Source organism: Coregonus lavaretus, assembly GCF_964263955.1.
Source record: "Coregonus lavaretus genome assembly, chromosome: 7".
Classification (NCBI taxonomy): Eukaryota; Metazoa; Chordata; class Actinopteri; order Salmoniformes; family Salmonidae; genus Coregonus; species Coregonus lavaretus.
In genome coordinates, this window is record NC_139994.1 from 58119400 (window position 1) to 58135809 (window position 16410).

The following is a 16410-nucleotide window of genomic DNA, read 5'->3' on the forward strand; positions in this document are numbered from 1 at the left end:
GGGGCCTTCCTATTCCTGAGAGAGAGAGAGAGATAGACATGGAGACATACAGGCTGAGGTAGGGGTTGACGTTAAAGACATAAGGGACCTATCATGACCTTAACGTTGCTGCACACACCCCATCATCCTGAATTCCACTGGGTCAACTATACACCATGTGGTGCAGTGTACATAAACCCAATGCACTCCATTATAGTAATGAACCACAGAGCAGATATGTAGTTTTTGCTCTTTATTCCTAAACCTAATATGACCTCAATTACAGCTCATGTTTTGAAGGAGAGATTACTCTGTGATTTGATTGACAGCTGGTAGATCCTTGACTTTCCCACCAGACACACCTGTAGAGTAAGGGGTTAAATTAAAACAATGTGAGTGGCTTATGTTAACCTGTACTGTGTGTTGTTTTTATTTATTTGTAATTTAGCAGACGCTCTTATCCAGAGCAACTTACAGTAGTGAGTGCATACATTTTCATACTTTTTCCCCTTGAGAATCGAACCCACAACCCTGGCGTTGCAAGCATCATGCTCTACCAACTGAGCCACACGGGACCGTGTGTTCAAGTGTCGTTGTTAGCATTAGCATACCCGCTTTGTGGAGTGGATTCTCAGGCAGTCGTCCTCTGTGTTGAACCCACAGGCTGTGCTGATCTCAGAGATGAAGTCTGGTACTTCTGAAACTGTCTCCGCTGGTACTTCCCATAGAAGTCAAAGAAACAGCAGGGCAGGACAAAGTACCGGCAGGAGGATGACTTAATGTGGGAGGAAAGTGACAGAAATTACACATCAAAACCATCCTTTATTTCTCTGGTTGAGTCTTATTAAAAAGGAAAGCTCTTTTCGAGGAGAACCCTGGCCAAGCAGAGGTAGCAGGCATCATAGAGGTGAGCATGTACTGTAGGAACAACTGATTTAAGTACAACTGACTCAAAGTTGGGTGTAAAAGAAACGAGGACAATTTAAAGCCTATGGAGCTGTGAGGCATCATTAAGTATTGTTGCAGCATTCAAACCAGAGCAAGAGACTAACTTCAAGAGCCAAGCTCAACATCGCCATCAGGTGGCCGCCGCTTCAAACATCCCTTCACACATCAACACACCTCCATTCTCCCTCTCCCCAAACCAACCCAACTCATGAAAATAATATTATTTCAAATTCAATAGATCAGCTGCCACTTGAGGCAGCTAAACCAAATTGTGTCTGCTGATGACTTGCCTGGCCGCTATAACGGGGATCCACGGCGTGAGCTCGTCGGAGTGGTTTCCAATCATTCAGTCTGTGCCTGGGAATAAGAATCCATCACTGGGAGTGATTGCCGTTTCCTGGAATAGAACCCCCCCCCCCCCCCCCCCCCCCCCCCCCCCAAACACACACACACACACACACACACACACACACACACCCCCAAAAGCACAGGAGACTTCTTTAGATCAGAGAGACGCATCGCCGACTGTAATTCGATTTTTGAATCATTCATTTTTAAAATTACAAATGACTTGTGACACCCCCCAGCCGCTCTCTGTCGCGAAAGAACAACTCTGTTGCCAACTTTTAATATTGAAGGAGGATAACATCTTGATATTGTTATCCCAGCTCATTTTGTGCCTGGGTGGGTATAAGGAAGGGTGATCTGAAATACTGAGTCAGATGAGGTTACAAATTCAATATATGTACAGTACCAGTCAAAAGTTTGGACACACCTACTCATTCCAGTGTTTTTCTTTATTTTTACTATTTTCTACATTGCAGAATAATAGAGAAGACATCAAAACTATTAAATAACACATATGGAATCATGTAGTAACCAAAAAAGTGTTAAACAAATCAAAATATATTTTATATTTGAGATTCTTCAAAGTAGCCACCCTTTGCCTTGATGACAGCTTTGTACACTCTTGGTATTCTCTCAACCAGCTTCACCTGGAATGCTTTTCCAACAGTCTTGAAGGAGTTCCCACATATGCTGAGCACTTGTTGGCTGCTTTTCCTTCACTCTGTGGTCCAACTCATCCCAAACCATCTCAATTGGGTTGAGATTGTGGAGGCCAGGTCATCTGATGCAGCACTCCATCACTCTCCTTCTTGGTTAAATAGCTCTTACACAGTAAAAATCTCAAATTTGGACTCATCAGACCAAAGGACAAATTTCCACCGGTCTAACGTCCATTGCTCGTGTTTCTTGGCCCAAGCAAGTCTCTTCTTCTTCTTATTTGTGTACTTTGGTAATGGTTTCTTTGCAGCAATTCAACAATGAAGCCCTGATTCACGCAGTCTCCTCTGAACAGTTGATGTTGAGATGTGTCTGTTACTTGAACTCTTTGATGCATTTATTTGGGCTGCAATCTGAGATGCAGTTAACTCTAATGAACTTATCCTCTGCAGCAGAGGTAACTCTGGGTTTTCCTTTCCTGTGGCGGTACTCATGAGAGCCAATTTCATCATAGCGCTTGATGGTTATTGCGACGGAACTTGAAGAAACTTTAAACGTTCTTGACATTTTATGGAATGAAGTAATGATGGACTGTAGTTTCTCTTTGCTTATTTGGTATTTTACCAAATATGTCTATCTTCTGTTTACCCCTATCCCATCACCATGTTCTAGTCTAGACACCATCATATCCCATCACCATGTTCTAGTCTAGACATCATCATATCCCATCACCATGTTCTAGCCTAGACACCATCGTATCCCATCACCATGTTCTAGTCTAGACACCGTCATATCCCATCACCATGTTATAGCCTAGACACCATCATATCCCATCACCACGTTCTGGTCTAGACACCATCATATCCCATCACCATGTTCTAGCCTAGACACTATCATATCCCAATACCATGTTCTAGTCTTGACACCATCATACCCCATCACCATGTTCTAGCCTAGACACCATCATATCCCATCACCATGTTCTAGTCTAGACACCATCGTATCCCATCACCATGTTCTAGTCTAGACACCATCATATCCCATCACCATGTTCTAGTCTAGACACCATCATATCCCATCACCATGTTATAGCCTAGACACCATCATATCCCATCACTGTGTTATAGTCTAGACACCATCATATCCCATCACCATGTTCTAGCCTAGACACCATCATATCCCATCACCATGTTCTAGCCTAGACACCATCATATCACATCACCATGTTCTAGTCAAGACACCATCATATCCCATCACCATGTTCTAGTCTAGACACCATAATATCCCATCACCATGTTATAGCCTAGACACCATCATATCCCATCACCATGTTATAGCCTAGACACCATCATATCCCATCACCATGTTCTAGCCTAGACACCATCATATCCCATCACCATGTTCTAGTCTAGACACCATCATATCCCATCACCATGTTCTAGCCTAGACACCATCATATCCCATCACCATGTTCTAGTCTAGACACCTAAATATCCCATCACCATGTTATAGCCTAGACACCATCATATCCCATCACCATGTTCTAGTCTAGACACCATCATATCCCATCACCATGTTCTAGCCTAGACACCATCATATCCCAATACCATGTTCTAGTCTTGACACCATCATATCCCATAACCATGTTCTAGCCTAGACACCATCATATCCCAATACCATGTTCTAGTCTTGACACCATCATATCCCATCACCATGTTCTAGCCTAGACACCATCATATCCCATCACCATGTTCTAGTCTAGACACCATCATATCCCAATACCATGTTATAGTCTTGACACCATAATATCCCATCACCATGTTCTAGCCTAGACACCATCATATCCCAATACCATGTTCTAGTCTTGACACCATCATATCCCATAACCATGTTCTAGCCTAGACACCATCATATCCCAATACCATGTTCTAGTCTTGACACCATCATATCCCATCACCATGTTCTAGTCTTGACACCATCATATCCCATCACCATGTTCTAGCCTAGACACCATCATATCCCATCACCATGTTCTAGTCTAGACACCATCGTATCCCATCACCATGTTCTAGTCTAGACACCATCATATCCCATCACCATGTTCTAGTCTAGACACCATCATATCCCATCACCATGTTCTAGTCTTGACACCATCATATCCCATAACCATGTTCTAGCCTAGACACCATCATATCCCAATACCATGTTCTAGTCTTGACACCATCATATCCCATCACCCTGTTCTAGTCTTGACACCATCATATCCCAATACCATGTTCTAGTCTTGACACCATCATATCCCATCACCATGTTCTAGTCTTGACACCATCATATCCCATCACCATGTTCTAGCCTAGACACCATCATATCCCAATACCATGTTCTAGTCTTGACACCATCATATCCCATAACCATGTTCTAGCCTAGACACCATCATATCCCAATACCATGTTCTAGTCTTGACACCATCATATCCCATCACCATGTTCTAGCCTAGACACCATCATATCCCATCACCATGTTCTAGTCTAGACACCATCATATCCCAATACCATGTTCTAGTCTTGACACCATCATATCCCATCACCATGTTCTAGCCTAGACACCATCATATCCCAATACCATGTTCTAGTCTTGACACCATCATATCCCATAACCATGTTCTAGCCTAGACACCATCATATCCCAATACCATGTTCTAGTCTTGACACCATCATATCCCATCACCATGTTCTAGTCTTGACACCATCATATCCCATCACCATGTTCTAGCCTAGACACCATCATATCCCAATACCATGTTCTAGTCTTGACACCATCATATCCCATAACCATGTTCTAGCCTAGACACCATCATATCCCAATACCATGTTATAGTCTTGACACCATCATATCCCACCACCATGTTCTAGTCTTGACACCATCATATCCCATCACCATGTTCTAGTCTGGACACCATCGTATCCCATCACCATGTTCTAGTCTTGACACCATCATATCCCATCACAATGTTCTAGCCTAGACACCATCATATCCCAATACCATGTTCTAGTCTTGACACCATCATATCCCATAACCATGTTCTAGCCTAGACACCATCATATCCCAATACCATGTTATAGTCTTGACACCATCATATCCCATCACCATGTTCTAGTCTTGACACCATCATATCCCATCACCATGTTATAGCCTAGACACCATCATATCCCATCACCATGTTCTAGTCTAGACACCATCATATCCCATCACCATGTTCTAGCCTAGACACCATCATATCCCATCACCATGTTATAGCCTAGACACCATCATATCCCATCACCATGTTCTAGTGTAGACACCACCATATCCCATCACCATGTTCTAGCCTAGACACCATCATATCACATCACCATGTTCTAGTCAAGACACCATCATATCCCATCACCATGTTCTAGTCTAGACACCATAATATCCCATCACCATGTTATAGCCTAGACACCATCATATCCCATCACCATGTTATAGCCTAGACACCATCATATCCCATCACCATGTTCTAGCCTAGACACCATCATATCCCATCACCATGTTCTAGTCTAGACACCATCATATCCCATCACCATGTTCTAGCCTAGACACCATCATATCCCATCACCATGTTCTAGTCTAGACACCTAAATATCCCATCACCATGTTATAGCCTAGACACCATCATATCCCATCACCATGTTCTAGTCTAGACACCATCATATCCCATCACCATGTTCTAGCCTAGACACCATCATATCCCAATACCATGTTCTAGTCTTGACACCATCATATCCCATAACCATGTTCTAGCCTAGACACCATCATATCCCAATACCATGTTCTAGTCTTGACACCATCATATCCCATCACCATGTTCTAGCCTAGACACCATCATATCCCATCACCATGTTCTAGTCTAGACACCATCATATCCCAATACCATGTTATAGTCTTGACACCATAATATCCCATCACCATGTTCTAGCCTAGACACCATCATATCCCAATACCATGTTCTAGTCTTGACACCATCATATCCCATAACCATGTTCTAGCCTAGACACCATCATATCCCAATACCATGTTCTAGTCTTGACACCATCATATCCCATCACCATGTTCTAGTCTTGACACCATCATATCCCATCACCATGTTCTAGTCTAGACACCATCATATCCCAATACCATGTTATAGTCTTGACACCATAATATCCCATCACCATGTTCTAGCCTAGACACCATCATATCCCAATACCATGTTCTAGTCTTGACACCATCATATCCCATAACCATGTTCTAGCCTAGACACCATCATATCCCAATACCATGTTCTAGTCTTGACACCATCATATCCCATCACCATGTTCTAGTCTTGACACCATCATATCCCATCACCATGTTCTAGCCTAGACACCATCATATCCCATCACCATGTTCTAGTCTAGACACCATCGTATCCCATCACCATGTTCTAGTCTAGACACCATCATATCCCATCACCATGTTCTAGTCTAGACACCATCATATCCCATCACCATGTTCTAGTCTTGACACCATCATATCCCATAACCATGTTCTAGCCTAGACACCATCATATCCCAATACCATGTTCTAGTCTTGACACCATCATATCCCATCACCATGTTCTAGTCTAGACACCATCATATCCCATCACCATGTTCTAGTCTAGACATCATCATATCCCATCACCATGTTCTAGCCTAGACACCATCGTATCCCATCACCATGTTCTAGTCTAGACACCGTCATATCCCATCACCATGTTATAGCCTAGACACCATCATATCCCATCACCACGTTCTGGTCTAGACACCATCATATCCCATCACCATGTTCTAGCCTAGACACCATCATATCCCAATACCATGTTCTAGTCTTGACACCATCATACCCCATCACCATGTTCTAGCCTAGACACCATCATATCCCATCACCATGTTCTAGTCTAGACACCATCGTATCCCATCACCATGTTCTAGTCTAGACACCATCATATCCCATCACCATGTTCTAGTCTAGACACCATCATATCCCATCACCATGTTATAGCCTAGACACCATCATATCCCATCACTGTGTTATAGTCTAGACACCATCATATCCCATCACCATGTTCTAGCCTAGACACCATCATATCCCATCACCATGTTCTAGCCTAGACACCATCATATCACATCACCATGTTCTAGTCAAGACACCATCATATCCCATCACCATGTTCTAGTCTAGACACCATAATATCCCATCACCATGTTATAGCCTAGACACCATCATATCCCATCACCATGTTATAGCCTAGACACCATCATATCCCATCACCATGTTCTAGCCTAGACACCATCATATCCCATCACCATGTTCTAGTCTAGACACCATCATATCCAATCACCATGTTCTAGCCTAGACACCATCATATCCCATCACCATGTTCTAGTCTAGACACCTAAATATCCCATCACCATGTTATAGCCTAGACACCATCATATCCCATCACCATGTTCTAGTCTAGACACCATCATATCCCATCACCATGTTCTAGCCTAGACACCATCATATCCCAATACCATGTTCTAGTCTTGACACCATCATATCCCATAACCATGTTCTAGCCTAGACACCATCATATCCCAATACCATGTTCTAGTCTTGACACCATCATATCCCATCACCATGTTCTAGCCTAGACACCATCATATCCCATCACCATGTTCTAGTCTAGACACCATCATATCCCAATACCATGTTCTAGTCTTGACACCATCATATCCCATAACCATGTTCTAGCCTAGACACCATCATATCCCAATACCATGTTCTAGTCTTGACACCATCATATCCCATCACCATGTTCTAGTCTTGACACCATCATATCCCATCACCATGTTCTAGCCTAGACACCATCATATCCCATCACCATGTTCTAGTCTAGACACCATCGTATCCCATCACCATGTTCTAGTCTAGACACCATCATATCCCATCACCATGTTCTAGTCTAGACACCATCATATCCCATCACCATGTTCTAGTCTTGACACCATCATATCCCATAACCATGTTCTAGCCTAGACACCATCATATCCCAATACCATGTTCTAGTCTTGACACCATCATATCCCATCACCATGTTCTAGTCTTGACACCATCATATCCCAATACCATGTTCTAGTCTTGACACCATCATATCCCATCACCATGTTCTAGTCTTGACACCATCATATCCCATCACCATGTTCTAGCCTAGACACCATCATATCCCAATACCATGTTCTAGTCTTGACACCATCATATCCCATAACCATGTTCTAGCCTAGACACCATCATATCCCAATACCATGTTCTAGTCTTGACACCATCATATCCCATCACCATGTTCTAGCCTAGACACCATCATATCCCATCACCATGTTCTAGTCTAGACACCATCATATCCCAATACCATGTTCTAGTCTTGACACCATCATATCCCATCACCATGTTCTAGCCTAGACACCATCATATCCCAATACCATGTTCTAGTCTTGACACCATCATATCCCATAACCATGTTCTAGCCTAGACACCATCATATCCCAATACCATGTTCTAGTCTTGACACCATCATATCCCATCACCATGTTCTAGTCTTGACACCATCATATCCCATCACCATGTTCTAGCCTAGACACCATCATATCCCATCACCATGTTCTAGTCTAGACACCATCGTATCCCATCACCATGTTCTAGTCTAGACACCATCATATCCCATCACCATGTTCTAGTCTAGACACCATCATATCCCATCACCATGTTCTAGTCTTGACACCATCATATCCCATAACCATGTTCTAGCCTAGACACCATCATATCCCAATACCATGTTCTAGTCTTGACACCATCATATCCCATCACCATGTTCTAGTCTGGACACCATCGTATCCCATCACCATGTTCTAGTCTTGACACCATCATATCCCATCACCATGTTCTAGTCTAGACACCATCATATCCCATCACCATGTTCTAGTCTTGACACCATCATATCCCATAACCATGTTCTAGCCTAGACACCATCATATCCCAATACCATGTTCTAGTCTTGACACCATCATATCCCATCACCATGTTCTAGTCTAGACACCATCATATCCCATCACCATGTTCTAGTCTAGACATCATCATATCCCATCACCATGTTCTAGCCTAGACACCATCGTATCCCATCACCATGTTCTAGTCTAGACACCGTCATATCCCATCACCATGTTATAGCCTAGACACCATCATATCCCATCACCACGTTCTGGTCTAGACACCATCATATCCCATCACCATGTTCTAGCCTAGACACCATCATATCCCAATACCATGTTCTAGTCTTGACACCATCATACCCCATCACCATGTTCTAGCCTAGACACCATCATATCCCATCACCATGTTCTAGTCTAGACACCATCGTATCCCATCACCATGTTCTAGTCTAGACACCATCATATCCCATCACCATGTTCTAGTCTAGACACCATCATATCCCATCACCATGTTATAGCCTAGACACCATCATATCCCATCACTGTGTTATAGTCTAGACACCATCATATCCCATCACCATGTTCTAGCCTAGACACCATCATATCCCATCACCATGTTCTAGCCTAGACACCATCATATCACATCACCATGTTCTAGTCAAGACACCATCATATCCCATCACCATGTTCTAGTCTAGACACCATAATATCCCATCACCATGTTATAGCCTAGACACCATCATATCCCATCACCATGTTATAGCCTAGACACCATCATATCCCATCACCATGTTCTAGCCTAGACACCATCATATCCCATCACCATGTTCTAGTCTAGACACCATCATATCCAATCACCATGTTCTAGCCTAGACACCATCATATCCCATCACCATGTTCTAGTCTAGACACCTAAATATCCCATCACCATGTTATAGCCTAGACACCATCATATCCCATCACCATGTTCTAGTCTAGACACCATCATATCCCATCACCATGTTCTAGCCTAGACACCATCATATCCCAATACCATGTTCTAGTCTTGACACCATCATATCCCATAACCATGTTCTAGCCTAGACACCATCATATCCCAATACCATGTTCTAGTCTTGACACCATCATATCCCATCACCATGTTCTAGCCTAGACACCATCATATCCCATCACCATGTTCTAGTCTAGACACCATCATATCCCAATACCATGTTATAGTCTTGACACCATAATATCCCATCACCATGTTCTAGCCTAGACACCATCATATCCCAATACCATGTTCTAGTCTTGACACCATCATATCCCATAACCATGTTCTAGCCTAGACACCATCATATCCCAATACCATGTTCTAGTCTTGACACCATCATATCCCATCACCATGTTCTAGTCTTGACACCATCATATCCCATCACCATGTTCTAGCCTAGACACCATCATATCCCATCACCATGTTCTAGTCTAGACACCATCGTATCCCATCACCATGTTCTAGTCTAGACACCATCATATCCCATCACCATGTTCTAGTCTAGACACCATCATATCCCATCACCATGTTCTAGTCTTGACACCATCATATCCCATAACCATGTTCTAGCCTAGACACCATCATATCCCAATACCATGTTCTAGTCTTGACACCATCATATCCCATCACCATGTTCTAGTCTTGACACCATCATATCCCAATACCATGTTCTAGTCTTGACACCATCATATCCCATCACCATGTTCTAGTCTTGACACCATCATATCCCATCACCATGTTCTAGCCTAGACACCATCATATCCCAATACCATGTTCTAGTCTTGACACCATCATATCCCATAACCATGTTCTAGCCTAGACACCATCATATCCCAATACCATGTTCTAGTCTTGACACCATCATATCCCATCACCATGTTCTAGCCTAGACACCATCATATCCCATCACCATGTTCTAGTCTAGACACCATCATATCCCAATACCATGTTCTAGTCTTGACACCATCATATCCCATCACCATGTTCTAGCCTAGACACCATCATATCCCAATACCATGTTCTAGTCTTGACACCATCATATCCCATAACCATGTTCTAGCCTAGACACCATCATATCCCAATACCATGTTCTAGTCTTGACACCATCATATCCCATCACCATGTTCTAGTCTTGACACCATCATATCCCATCACCATGTTCTAGCCTAGACACCATCATATCCCATCACCATGTTCTAGTCTAGACACCATCGTATCCCATCACCATGTTCTAGTCTAGACACCATCATATCCCATCACCATGTTCTAGTCTAGACACCATCATATCCCATCACCATGTTCTAGTCTTGACACCATCATATCCCATAACCATGTTCTAGCCTAGACACCATCATATCCCAATACCATGTTCTAGTCTTGACACCATCATATCCCATCACCATGTTCTAGTCTGGACACCATCGTATCCCATCACCATGTTCTAGTCTTGACACCATCATATCCCATCACAATGTTCTAGCCTAGACACCATCATATCCCAATACCATGTTCTAGTCTTGACACCATCATATCCCATAACCATGTTCTAGCCTAGACACCATCATATCCCAATACCATGTTATAGTCTTGACACCATCATATCCCATCACCATGTTCTAGTCTTGACACCATCATATCCCATCACCATGTTATAGCCTAGACACCATCATATCCCATCACCATGTTCTAGTCTAGACACCATCATATCCCATCACCATGTTCTAGCCTAGACACCATCATATCCCATCACCATGTTATAGCCTAGACACCATCATATCCCATCACCATGTTCTAGTGTAGACACCACCATATCCCATCACCATGTTCTAGCCTAGACACCATCATATCCCATCACCATGTTCTAGCCTAGACACCATCATATCACATCACCATGTTCTAGTCAAGACACCATCATATCCCATCACCATGTTCTAGTCTAGACACCATAATATCCCATCACCATGTTATAGCCTAGACACCATCATATCCCATCACCATGTTATAGCCTAGACACCATCATATCCCATCACCATGTTCTAGCCTAGACACCATCATATCCCATCACCATGTTCTAGTCTAGACACCATCATATCCCATCACCATGTTCTAGCCTAGACACCATCATATCCCATCACCATGTTCTAGTCTAGACACCTAAATATCCCATCACCATGTTATAGCCTAGACACCATCATATCCCATCACCATGTTCTAGTCTAGACACCATCATATCCCATCACCATGTTCTAGCCTAGACACCATCATATCCCAATACCATGTTCTAGTCTTGACACCATCATATCCCATAACCATGTTCTAGCCTAGACACCATCATATCCCAATACCATGTTCTAGTCTTGACACCATCATATCCCATCACCATGTTCTAGCCTAGACACCATCATATCCCATCACCATGTTCTAGTCTAGACACCATCATATCCCAATACCATGTTATAGTCTTGACACCATAATATCCCATCACCATGTTCTAGCCTAGACACCATCATATCCCAATACCATGTTCTAGTCTTGACACCATCATATCCCATAACCATGTTCTAGCCTAGACACCATCATATCCCAATACCATGTTCTAGTCTTGACACCATCATATCCCATCACCATGTTCTAGTCTTGACACCATCATATCCCATCACCATGTTCTAGCCTAGACACCATCATATCCCATCACCATGTTCTAGTCTAGACACCATCGTATCCCATCACCATGTTCTAGTCTAGACACCATCATATCCCATCACCATGTTCTAGTCTAGACACCATCATATCCCATCACCATGTTCTAGTCTTGACACCATCATATCCCATAACCATGTTCTAGCCTAGACACCATCATATCCCAATACCATGTTCTAGTCTTGACACCATCATATCCCATCACCATGTTCTAGTCTTGACACCATCATATCCCAATACCATGTTCTAGTCTTGACACCATCATATCCCATCACCATGTTCTAGTCTTGACACCATCATATCCCATCACCATGTTCTAGCCTAGACACCATCATATCCCAATACCATGTTCTAGTCTTGACACCATCATATCCCATAACCATGTTCTAGCCTAGACACCATCATATCCCAATACCATGTTCTAGTCTTGACACCATCATATCCCATCACCATGTTCTAGCCTAGACACCATCATATCCCATCACCATGTTCTAGTCTAGACACCATCATATCCCAATACCATGATCTAGTCTTGACACCATCATATCCCATCACCATGTTCTAGCCTAGACACCATCATATCCCAATACCATGTTCTAGTCTTGACACCATCATATCCCATAACCATGTTCTAGCCTAGACACCATCATATCCCAATACCATGTTCTAGTCTTGACACCATCATATCCCATCACCATGTTCTAGTCTTGACACCATCATATCCCATCACCATGTTCTAGCCTAGACACCATCATATCCCATCACCATGTTCTAGTCTAGACACCATCGTATCCCATCACCATGTTCTAGTCTAGACACCATCATATCCCATCACCATGTTCTAGTCTAGACACCATCATATCCCATCACCATGTTCTAGTCTTGACACCATCATATCCCATAACCATGTTCTAGCCTAGACACCATCATATCCCAATACCATGTTCTAGTCTTGACACCATCATATCCCATCACCATGTTCTAGTCTGGACACCATCGTATCCCATCACCATGTTCTAGTCTTGACACCATCATATCCCATCACAATGTTCTAGCCTAGACACCATCATATCCCAATACCATGTTCTAGTCTTGACACCATCATATCCCATAACCATGTTCTAGCCTAGACACCATCATATCCCAATACCATGTTATAGTCTTGACACCATCATATCCCATCACCATGTTCTAGTCTTGACACCATCATATCCCATCACCATGTTATAGCCTAGACACCATCATATCCCATCACCATGTTCTAGTCTAGACACCATCATATCCCATCACCATGTTCTAGCCTAGACACCATCATATCCCATCACCATGTTATAGCCTAGACACCATCATATCCCATCACCATGTTCTAGTGTAGACACCACCATATCCCATCACCATGTTCTAGCCTAGACACCATCATATCCCATCACCATGTTCTAGCCTAGACACCATCATATCACATCACCATGTTCTAGTCAAGACACCATCATATCGCATCACCATGTTCTAGTCTAGACACCACAATATCCCATCACCATGTTCTAGTCTTGACACCATCATATCCCATCACCATGTTATAGCTTAGACACCATCATATCCCATCACCATGTTATAGCCTATACACCATCATATCCCATCACCATGTTCTAGCCTAGACACCATCATAACCCATCACCATGTTCTAGCCTAGACACATCATATCCCATCACCATGTTCTAGCCTAGACACAGTCATATCCCATCACCATGTTCTAGCCTAGACACCATCATATCCCATCACCATGTTCTAGTCTAGACACCATCATATCCCAATACCATGTTCTAGTCTAGACACCATCATATTCCATCACCATGTTCTAGCCTAGACACCATCATATCCCATCACCATGTTCTAGTCTAGACACCATCATATCCCATCACCATGTTCTAGTCTAGACACCATCATATCCCATCACCATGTTCTAGTCTAGACACCACAATATCCCATCACCATGTTCTAGTCTAGACACCATCATATCCCATCACCATGTTCTAGCCTAGACACCATCATATCCCATCACCATGTTATAGCCTAGACACCATCATATCCCATCACCATGTTCTAGTGTAGACACCATCATATCCCATCACCATGTTCTAGCCTAGACACCATCATATCCCATCACCATGTTCTAGCCTAGACACCATCATATCCCATCACTATATTCTAGTCTAGACACCATCATATCCCATCACCATGTTCTAGCCTAGACACCATCATATCCCATCACCATGTTCTAGCCTAGACACCATCATATCCCATCACCATGTTCTAGTCTAGACACCATCATATCCCAATACCATGTTCTAGTCTAGACACCATCATATTCCATCACCATGTTCTAGTCTAGACACCATCATATCCCATCACCATGTTCTAGTCTAGACACCACAATATCCCATCACCATGTTTTAGTCTAGACACCATCATATCCCATCACCATGTTATAGTCTAGACACCATCGTATCCCATCACCATGTTCTAGTCTAGACACCACAATATCCCATCACCATGTTCTAGTCTAGACACCATCATATCCCATCACCATGTTCTAGTCTAGACACCATCATATCCCATCACCATGTTATAGCCTAGACACCATCATATCCCATCACCATGTTCTAGTCTAGACACCATCATATAATAATAATATAATAATATGCCATTTAGCAGACGCTTTTATCCAAAGCGACTTACAGTCATGCGTGCATACATTTTTGTGTATGGGTGGTCCCGGGGATCGAACCCACTACCTTGGCGTTACAAGCGCCGTGCTCTACCAGCTGAGCTACAGAGGACACCATCATATCCCAATACCATGTTCTAGTCTTGACACCATCATATCCCATAACCATGTTCTAGCCTAGACACCATCATGTGATGGGGTCTTGACTATCCCATAGTGGTGATGGGCTCTTGACTATCCCATAACCATGTTCAAGTCTAGACACCATCATATCCCATAACCATGTTCTAGCCTAGACACCATCATATCCCATCACCATGTTCTAGCCTTGACACCATCATATCCCATCACCATGTTCTAGTCTTGTAACCATCATATCCCATCAATATGTTCTAGTCTAGACACCATCATATCCCATCACCATGTTATAGCCTAGACACCATCACCATGTTCTAGTCTAGGCACCACAATATCCCATCACCACGTTCTAGTCTAGACACCATAATATCCCATCACCATGTTCTAGCCTAGACACCATCACCATGTTCTAGTCTAGACGCATCTCCATGTTCTTGTCTAGACACCATCATATCCCATCACCATGTTATAGCCTAGACACCATCATATCCCATCACCATGTTATAGGCTAGATACCATCATATCCCATCACCATGTTCTAGCCTAGACACCATCATATCCCATCACCATGTTCTAGTCTTGACACCATCATATCCCATCACTATGTTCTAGTCTAGACACCATCATATCCCATCACCATGTTATAGCCTAGACACGATCACCATGTTCTAGTCTAGGCACCACAATATCCCATCACCACGTTCTAGTCTAGACACCATCATATCCCATCACCATGTTCTAGCCTAGACACCATCACCATGTTCTAGTCTAGACGCATCACCATGTTCTTGTCTAGACACCATCATATCCCATCACCATGTTATAGCCTAGAC

The 16410-nt window shown here is 42.9% G+C and overlaps 1 pseudogene across 1 annotated transcript in view; it reads right to left on the minus strand.

Annotated features, from left to right (window-relative positions):
• The window catches only part of LOC311132598 (putative tRNA (uracil-O(2)-)-methyltransferase), a 37563-nt pseudogene that overhangs the window by 5662 nt on the left and 15491 nt on the right, over positions 1 to 16410 (minus strand). The window contains exons 6-8 of the transcript in view: positions 1214 to 1324; positions 591 to 754; positions 307 to 341 (exon numbers count right to left, since the gene is read on the minus strand). The product of the transcript in view is annotated as a putative tRNA (uracil-O(2)-)-methyltransferase (transcript). The remainder of the gene's footprint in view (positions 1 to 306; positions 342 to 590; positions 755 to 1213; positions 1325 to 16410) is intronic.